The following is a 10,782-nucleotide window of genomic DNA, read 5'->3' as shown; positions in this document are numbered from 1 at the left end:
AAAAAAAGGAACACAGGGTTCTTTAGAAATGCCTCTGTTTAAATAAAAACAGGTGTGTAACGCAATGTGTTTTAAAAGCACTAAACAAAGCCTAAAGATGGCATTGGGTAGCAGTGGTTGGCCCAGCTACTGGATATTGGGTATCCTTAGTGCCAATCTCAAGCCCAGATAGAATGGATGGGTTATGCCAGGAAGTGCAACCTGCAAATAACTTGTGAAAAGCCTGAAAAAAGAAGAACAGTAACAGCAACGGAAAAAACTCTAGAAGTAAATCAATTCAGACCATATGTGCTCATAAGCGGTTATTATTTTTGTTTGGATCTGCAAATTCTATTTTCAAACTTTTTTTTTTTGAGTAAAATATAAATAAATCCTACCCAGGCAGATGCTGTAAACTGGCATTTTTAAAACCTTCTTTTTTTTTTTAGTCTGTGATCCTGTTCTAAAGATGGGGGTCAGGTGCAAAGCTTGAGAGACAAAGAAAAGCCATCGTCACCAATGTATAATAACTAGGCTTTGAAAGTAAATGGCACAGACTGTACGATATAAGAAGAGGAGAAACCCTTTGTGACGTCACCCATAAGTTTTCTGAAGAGCAGTTTTGAAGCTCAGCTGCGAGCACTCTGGTCATCTCCATCTTGACAGGAGACTTTTCCTGTATAATTTTATGAGTTACATAAATATTCACCCCCGTACCATACAGTACAATCATGAGTTGGAAATTTAACTAAGAAGACCAAAACTGTTTTTGTAACAGGCTGTAAACATGCTTATTTATGTTGTGCATTTTAACATAGGGCTCTAGAAGGACTGACTTGTGTTTGGAGCCAGATCCTAGTGGTCATTCAAGGAAATGCACATTTTGGCACTTTGTTGTTGGAATTGGAGGTTGCCCCTTGGTAAATGCAGGTTGATTAATTAAAGTCTGAAAAGGTAATCAGGTGATCCACAAACGGCATCACTTATAAAAAGACAAATTTTAACCAACAGCTATCAATGTAGCTTTAACAACAAACTGATGAACACCACCAGGCGCTGCTTCACAATTTGTGACTAAACTAAGAGTCCTGTGCTTACTCACAGGTGATTGCAATTTGAACTCTGGTGATTGCCAGCATGCATGCTGGGAGATGGAGTTCTCAATGGCCATGGTTATAGTTAGTGTTGCATTCTGGGAATTGGAGTTTATCACCATTAGTGACACATGAGACCATACATGATGATTGTGCTGCTCTGTGCGATGTATGTTGTGCCTCTCACTTAAATGCCTATCAGTATTTGTTCTTGTTCATATAACATTTTTAGTTATAACACTGGCGGCACGGTGATGTAGTGGTTACAGTAGTACTGTCGCCTTGCACCTACAGGGCCTCAATTCCTGGCCAGGCTTGATTCCCGTCTTTGTGTGCATGGAGTTTGCATGTGCTTGGTTGGTTTCCTCCGGGTACTCTGGTTTCCTCCCACAGTCCAAAGACATGTAGGTCAGGTTGATTGGTGTTCCCAAATTGCCTGTAGTGTGTGGATGAGTGTGTAAGTGTGTGCACTGCAATGGATTGGCACCCTGTCCAGGGTGTACCCTGCCTTGTGCCCTTAACATCCTGGAATAGGTAGTTTCCAGGTCCCCGTGACCCTGCATACAGAATAAAGCGGTATAGATGGTGAGTGAGTGAGTTGTAACACTATGACCTGAATGCTTTACCTTTAGGTTTTTTGTGGTTTGTTTACTCAGCTCTGTGTCCAGGCATAATCAATAATATATAATATATGCAAATTCCTCTTGGATGTGTAATAAATTTTTTCCATCTTATTAAACAAAGAAAGAAACAAGCAAAAAAATATTATAAAACATGATTATCGCCAACAAATTCATCAATCAACTGTCTACACTTTGCACGCACCCTACACTCTGTTACTGGTAGGCCCCAGTCTGTCAGGATTGGAAATAGGAGCTCAGCCAGGATTATCACAAACACAGGCACTCCACAGGGAAGTGTCCTCAGCTCGTTCCTCTACACCCTGTTTACACACAACTGTGTTGCCTCTCACAAGGACAACATCATCCTGAAGTTTGCAGACAATACGGCAGCAATAGAATGCATCACTGGTGGGAACGAAGCAGCCTATAGGATAAAGACATGATGTAAAGATTAAAACCTCTCCTTAACAGACAAGACAAGTAGAGAGGGTGAGCAGCTTTAAATATCTAGGTGTCCACATCAGTGACAACCTCCTTGGACATTTAACACCACAAAGCTGGTTAAGAGGGCTCAGCAACAGCTGTACTTTCTTAGAAGGCTGAGGACGTTTGGTATGTTTCCTAAGGACCTTATAAACCTCTATAGCTGCACGATCGAGAGCATCCTGACTAACTTCATCACCGTGTGGTACGGAAGTACTACTGTTATAGACTGCAAACGCCTACAGAGAGTGGTGAAGACATCCTGAGATCAGATGTTTCTCACCTCTTCCCTGAGGCCGTAGATACAGAAGTGTGAAATGCAGGACTTCCAGGATAAAGATAATGATCTTTCTCTCTGCCATCAGACTTCTAAACAGCTGACAGGAGTTTGCAAACCTGGACTACCAACTGTGTCTGACTGTTGACACAGATCTTAGAATATTCACTGTGGAATTTGCAATTGCAATCATCTGCACAATAACAATCATTAATCACTTGAACAATCATTTGCACAATTTGCACACCCATTGCAGCCTTCACACACACTGCAGCCTTACTCAAATATATATTTTTCATCTATTTTTTTTCAATATATTCATTGTACTTATTTTATTTTATTCTATTTTATTTATTTATCCCCCCCAAGTGATTTGTTTTCGTATTCAGTGATGGAATCTTTCTCACTTTTACTTTTATCTCTGTATGAACTGATTTACCATACTTTTTTTTTGGAAAGTTTTGGATAAATTATTCTACTGTAATAATGTGCAACGTCAAGTGAGTACCAAGGATAAAAATGGAAGCAATGGAATAAGGTTCTGAATGTCTATTTTAGGCTGCTCGCATTCAGAAAAGTATAATTAGTCAGATTAAGTGAAGGACTTGTGTGCACTGGAAGAAAAGATGGCATAATTGTTTTGCTGTAAGATCATCCTCCAACACGCACATACATTTCATTTCTGTACGGCATTGGTATTCTTTCGCATCATCCATGTGTCAGTCGGAAAGGTTATTGTTGTACTTACCTGGTTTTAATCTCTTTTTGCACAGATTTTAAAAATATTATGCAAAATTTACCTTGTAGTAATTCTCAGATGTTTAGATGGGTTTTCATTGTGCCTATAAACATGAGAAATATATATTTTTGCTTTTGTGTTATTTTTGTATTGGACGGGTCTAAACAACCCACAGTAGCTCATTTACATAGACACTGAAATGGTGCATTTGGAGGGGCAGTGAATTAAAAAGACCTCGAGTTATTAAAAAAGAAATATCAAAGCACTTTAGGGGACTTGTGTTAAACTGTAAAAAAATATAGCACTAAAATGCCTTCCCAGGATATGAGAGAGGTAGGAAAAATGCATCCGAGAGGTATTTCAGCTGGAGCATTAACATACACTCTAAGAGAGCTCCATGACCTGTGATAACCTTTTCAAGAAATAGTTAAATATGGGACCTTTAAGTCAGGAAAAAATAAAAATAAAATAAAATAAAAATAGGGCAAGTGAAGCATGTCTATGGGGGTCTGGGGTAAAGGGCATCCTAAATGATCGGGGGAGTGGATGCTTTTGGAGGCGCTGGGGCCTGTGCCCTGCGACATCCCTACCTGGTGTCCAACTATGGTGTCCTCATCAAGGGCGGAGACTAATTCATCAGGGTTGTTCCAGCATTAGTTAATAAGAACAAATTATGAAGTAAATGGTTTTCATTCCCTTACATATTTCTACCCCTACAGTTAGATATGCATACACACACACATACACACACACACACACACACACACACACACACACACATGCAGAGTAGTTATAAGAATTCATTTATCATTGATTCTTTTCCTTGTTTTGATGCACCCCCCTCCCCTTCCCCCTATGTCATTTTACATTTGTTGGCATCTGTTTATGTTTGTGGTTTTGCATTAAAAAAAAAGCAGGAAGATATTGTGCTTTTTATTTTTTAACATAGAATGAAATGTCCCATTTTACAGCCCTGTGTTAGGACCTCCGGTCAACATTTTCATGCACATTCACACACTACCGGCAATTTTGGAAATCCCAAATCTGCATGTCTTTGGACTGTGGGAGGAGAATACCTGGAAGAAACTTATCCAAGCACGGGGAGAACATGCAGACACCTGAGGCGGTAATAAAACCTGGACCCTGGAGGTGGAAGCCGACAGTGCCACCATGCCACCATATACTGTATGTGTGTGTACGTGTGTGTGTAAATTTATTGAACCCCCTAATTTCTTCACATTAAAATAAATTACATTAAATTATGTAAATTAAATAAAAGAAATAAAAACAAATGTTTTACTGCGACAAGCTGCCTAAAAATACAATTATAAAAATAGATTGTTTATGTAACAATCTCAGCAGCAACTTAATTTCCTCTCTTGTCTGTTCGAACCAATCACCGGCTAATCAGCTGTCATCATCAATCTTTAATTTTTTTTTTTTTGTGAAGCTGCTTTGGGACAATGACCATTGTTAAAAGCGCTATATAAATAAAATTGAAAAAAATTGAATTGAATCATCCTCACCTGTTTCTTTCTGGTTCCTTAAACCAGCCTGTGTCAATTCCATTATCCAACTGGTTCATCCACTTGTTACAATAATAATCTAAATCTAGATAAATTCCTCCAATGTTTAGTTTTCACATTCTTTTTGTATCATGGTAACAATCATTTCAGACACATGAAATAATGGGTGGACAGCCCAGAAACAAAATGCTACAAAATGCTCCAACTAAATGTACAATTTAGTTAGTGAGTAACATCAAGTGCAGTGCCATGTCTTGCTCTGTTTCAGAAACCGTACCATGGTGCCTCTGAACAGACCAGCAGATGGATGTGTGGAATTGGCTTTAAAAGATGTAAGTGTTCTTGTTGGAGTAAGCATTTTGAAGCTTTAATTTTTTTTAATATATCATAGCCCCTGTTTTTAGTGTCCCCATTAAAACTACACCGGACATAATATGCAACATGCAAATAGTGACATCTTCTTGTCCTTTTTGGTTGAATATTGGCGATCCACATTGTACAATATCTCGCTAACAGTCTTGCTTTGTCTTGAAAATGTCCCACGTGGGTTGAAAACTTATTGACCCTATAATATTATTATATTATAATACACAACATCACCTTGTTAACGCGTTCCTACAAGGTTAGCATAAGCTAACATAATAAATTGCTATGGGTTAATAATAATTGTGCTAAGGCCTGGATGCACAAAAAAAAAAACATTCCAGCAGAGTCAAAGCACTGTACAGCGAAGTCTATCCCTGCTGTAGAAAAAAAAAAACTGCTTCAACTCAACACGGGACTCTGTAATTATCTCATGAGTCTAAACAGGAGTGTTGGAGGGAAAATGGTAAACTTTGCAGCACTGTGGCCCTGCAGGAATGCAGGCTGACAGATGTGGTGTACACTTTGTATATAACAGAGCTGCTGTGGGGGTGAGACTCACATCTGGGCCTGTAGGTCTCCCTCTCTCTCGCTCTCTTTCTCCCCCTCTCAATGACTCTACACTACTCATTTACTTCAGCTACCATAAAAAGACATTGGCTTTATGTCACTCTATACCGTTTTTTTATGACTAGTTTACAAAGGCATGTGTTTGAGCCTCCTTCATGCTCGGTTATTAAAGGCATTTCCCCTGGAGTTGGAATGACTGTAACATATAATTCTCATATATACTTAGCATACATTGTACATTAATAAAACCTAAAAAGGGTGTAAAAAAAAAAGAATATTGATAATACACTACATGGCCAAATGTACATGAATACCTTAACATCCATATGAGAGGCTTCAACAAACTGTTTCAACTTAAACACACAGTTGTCTAAAAGTATTTTTTTAATTTGGGGTATATTCCATGTCTATTAAAATATATATTTATTCTAAACAGTTTCTTTAAAAATATAATATTTTACCTATTAAGGGCAGAGGTGGCGAGTAATGAAGTACCAATACTTTGTTACTGTACATAAGTTTTTTGTGCACTTTACTTGAGTATTTTCAGTATGTAGTTATGTATATTTCGTATATAGTTTTTACTACTGCCCACCACATTTTGATTGAAAACCTATACCTTTTGTCCCTACATATTAAATAGAGTTTTATTGCTTTTTGGATGATGGAAGGAAGGAAAGAAAGAAAACAATTCTACCAATTCTAGTTTAAACAAATGACTGGAATGATTTACCCCAAATGAAGATGGGTTTCCTGTTGAGTCAGGTTCCTCTGAAGGTTCTTCCTATTTCCTTGCCACCATATTTTTTCTGATTCTATTTTTTTTTTCATTTTAAGACCATTCACTCACCATAATTAAATTATTTGTTTAAATATGATGTAAAAAATATGAAAATGAAAAGTGGTCAGCCAGGCGAGTGCTACCAGTGAAATAGTAGCAGTATTTAGAGTCTAAATAAGGAAATTGTCAACTAGGTTACCCAATAGTGTATGTACAGTAATAAGTCATATTTCCTACATCATTAACATTATCAGTTTTATATGTCACAGCACACATTATTCATTATGTGTACACCTCCTCTTCCACCTCATCTGTTGTAAGTAGATAAAAAGTGGAGGTACCAAGCTTGTGGCATGCTGATCCTGCAAGGAGGAGAGAATATTTAAAGAAGCAGACATGTGCGAACAAAATGTATGCCACCGAACAAAATTACTGTACATCATTTGATGCTTGTCATTTGGTGATGGGACAAACATACATGGTTGACAAACTGAGTAGTGGAACCATCTATTTCAATTAAAAAAAAAAAAAAACTGTTACTTGTTAAGGATTTAGGATCCCTTTAAGTCCTGACCAGTGGTTACTGAAAATGAATGAGTTAATGAATGAGTGTCTTTACCATAAAGTAAACTCAAACCCTAAATACCTTCACAAAAGTTTCCCATTATTTCAGATATTTTAGATGCACAGGCTCAGTGTGAGCATATTCAACTTGGAATTGGTCCTGCAGGTCATCAGCCCACTCCTTCAGTTACTTCATGACATTAAAATGAATTAAGTGTGACGAGAAGTGAGTTACTCAAAGTCAGTCATCTTTGTGTCACTTAACCTCTAATTAACACAATGAACGGAGAAAATGTCCAGGCTTAATTTATTGGCTTTTATCCTGAGTAATAACAAGAAATTTTACTAAAATCAGTGTAGTGTAATGATCAGGAAACTCAATAGGACAAACATAATACAATAAAAGAAAGAGCCTGAGTCACTGAGCATGGGCCCAGTGCAGGTAAAGCTGCTTTCAGTCATATCGCATCAACAACGAATCCATTAAGCCTTAATGGGACCTGTTAAAAAACCAGCACGGAAGCAATAGAGCACTTATTAGAAATATTTAGGCCGGTAACGGGTGTAAAATTGCCTCCTGACGTCATCGTCATTATGTGATTTTGAATCCATTAAGTCTGGAAGTCATTGAATAGATGGGGGAAAAAGTGGTGGGAAACAGCATTGTAGTCCACCTTTTTCCTGTCATTCATGACGTAATCAGCACAATTAAAAAAGACAAGAAATGAAGATGTGAACATCATCCTCTCGCAACATTGGACAGAAATGTATAAGTGTGTAAGTATCTCTTTTCTGAAAAGGGGGTTTTGATTGCTGCCGCTTATGCCAGGAGAAAAGCACTAGCTGCCCTCTACTCCTTCCATGTGCTCACAGAAGTCTTATCTTGTTAATATCACTCTGAGAGAGGAGAGAGATTAACACCCAGAAAGCTGGGTTAATTTAACACTTTTGATTCCCAACCATCGATCGCTGTGGCATTGGTGGGATTTAAACTTGTGATCTTTTGTTAATCTTCAGGCATTTTTGACATTTGTCGTGAATGTGTCAGCGCAGTGGAACATTGCTGAAGAAGAGTGTTTGAATGTTTAAAACTGATACAATCAGGCTCAAGGTCTGAGATCTAAAATATGTTTTCTTCTATAACTACCTTTCTATTTGTGATTTTACACGTTCATGTTTTTGAACTCAATGCAGTGGTTGGCTTTCTACAATAGCCTCCTGTTTGAAATACACTATACTGTAAAGCCAAAAGTATGTGGACACTCGACCATCACATCCATATTTGTGGTTCTTTTCCACACAAGACTATCCACTGACAACTGTATAGTCATTTTATGCTGTAAGATTACAACTGTAGCATGACAATGCACCTGTGCACAAAGCCAGCTACATGAAACTCCAGGTTGTGGTTGAAATAGAAGAACTCGGGTATCCAGCACAGAGCACTGACTAAGCCCAACCCTCAAACTCTCTTATTTGTCCCTTTGGGATGGATTGGAATTGGAGCCTCTTTGACATCCCAGCATTAGTGCCTGACCTCACTGATGCTCTTGTAGAGTGTCTGAATGAAGATTAATCCCCAAATATAAAATCTAATGGAACCCTTTCCAGAAGAGTGGAGTATCGAAACTAGGCTTTCTGTATGGCGGGCAGTGTACCTACCACTGCAATGAAAATGCCTGAATCTTGATGTGATGTACAAAAAAGACGAAAATGAATAGAAATGGAAAGCTCTGGTTTGATTTTAACAGAGTTTTACGCAGTATATTGGGATTTTTGAGCCACATATTTTCAAAAATAAAAAATAAAAATCCAAATCCAGTTTTATACTTGTATCCGTTGGTCACAGGTGGCCATGGATCTGCTCCATGAGAAGGCACAACCAGTTATCACCAGTGCAGTGCCTGTTGTGGCAGTGAAAAACAACTAATTTCATAAATCATAAATTGTAAGTGCCATGAAGAGAAGTCATACGAAGCACCAGTTCTATGCATGTGGTTTAATTAGTTCCCTAGGCGCAGAGAAGTACAGTAACTAAATCTTTTGCCTGTCTCTGGCCAACTGTCTGTTATAGAGTGAATGATTCATACTCATCATATTCTTTTTATAGAGTTTAAGCCTTTTTCTTACAGAGGGCCTGTCACTTACAGTACATAGAAATTTAGAAACTGTAGGGAATCTATTTCTTAATCCGTAAAAACTTTAGATTTGGTAGATTTGGTCTAAAATTTGATGAGTAACAATTTCCAATTAGATATCATCATATTATTACTCTGTTCAAGTCATAGTACAGACCTAAGTACCTGCTCCAGAATAGACCTGGTTTTCCCATATCACTCAACTGATGCCTCTTATTTTCAATGAAGTGTTAAAGAAACTAGAGAAAGTAAAACATACTGTAAGGTGGTAAGTACAATAACCTCAAGCCTCCAAAACAGCTACCTCGGCATCAGTTCTCTCTTGGAAATACAGTACCACGATGCCTAATAACTGTTCTCAGAATGCAGTGCTGTCTACCGGTGTGTTTAAATTCACCTGATTACTGATCACACACACTCCTGGAGTTAATTGCTTGCACAGTAATTTATGATTCTCAGTTCTCACACTGCAAAAGTATCATCTTTGAGTTAACAATCCTTATATGGTGTTCAAGTCAAAGCGGGACTTTTGATTCGGCAGGGAGAGAAAAACTCGCTCTATTTCTTTAATACACTTACACTAATGCACTTATCCCGGTGTTTCACTAGTAATTGGATACCATCCATGTAAAGAGTTTTTCTAAATGCAAACTGAAACTACAGTATGATTTGACTGCCTGCTTCACGTCTAAAATGCTGGCCTCTCAGGAACTCCTTTAATGGCCCAAACATGGAAAATGGCTTGGAGCGAGGTCAGAACTGTAGAGGGATGCGGTAATAACTCCCAGCCGAGTTCCTGTAATGTGCAAGTGCTGTTGGTGTCTCTTCCACAAGTTGTTGACAAGTTATCCATTGATTTTTAAGGATAAGGCATTCCACTTACTTACAGTAATGTTTATGAGAAGGACTGCAGTGGGCTCAGAGCCACCTCGGCTGAGATCGTCATTCATGGGCGTATGGGCGTCTATAAAAGATTGGCACCATTCAAATGTTTTTTTTTTTTTTCTGACTAAAAGTCTCATCACTGTACTGTGCTTGATGTCTGATAAAAACCGAAATGCCAACTTGAACAGCCCTATTATTGCTGGTTGATTATCCTGTTCTTTTCATGTTCTGTTTTTTCATTCTGCCTTGGTCCAGAAGGGCATATGAGTTACATGATTTTTATCCCTGTCAATGAGCCTTTGTGCTTTGTGGATGGGTCAGTGTCAACCCCCTTTTTTTAAATATGTTTATATTTATTTCTTCAGCATTTTGACCTAATATTGTATGGAAACTAGGACACAAATAACCATCATTGCTCTTCTTCTTACTTGACCAGATGGTCAACAATGAGCTTAGATTTAATAAGGATGTGATCTTTTATGTCTTTATCAAGATTTTAGAGCTGTCAATCAGAAAGTATTTTAAGAAGGATAACATGCTGTTGCATCACATTATCATTAGGCTGCATTTCATTATTAATATAATCTTTTTTTTTTTGAGAAAGCCTGGTCAAAAACATTAATGATGTTCTATTACATTTATTTCGATCCAAACAGCTAGCATGTCCCAGGTATGTCAGTAACATTTAATATAGATATGTACTGCATGATGCTGAGATATGGGAAGATATCGCCTCAGTTGGTATTTTAATGATAGACTC

The sequence above is a fragment of the Clarias gariepinus genome, chromosome 3 (genome assembly GCF_024256425.1).
Source record: "Clarias gariepinus isolate MV-2021 ecotype Netherlands chromosome 3, CGAR_prim_01v2, whole genome shotgun sequence".
In the NCBI taxonomy this organism is placed as follows: Eukaryota; Metazoa; Chordata; class Actinopteri; order Siluriformes; family Clariidae; genus Clarias; species Clarias gariepinus.
Note: the sequence above shows the minus strand (reverse complement) of the source record.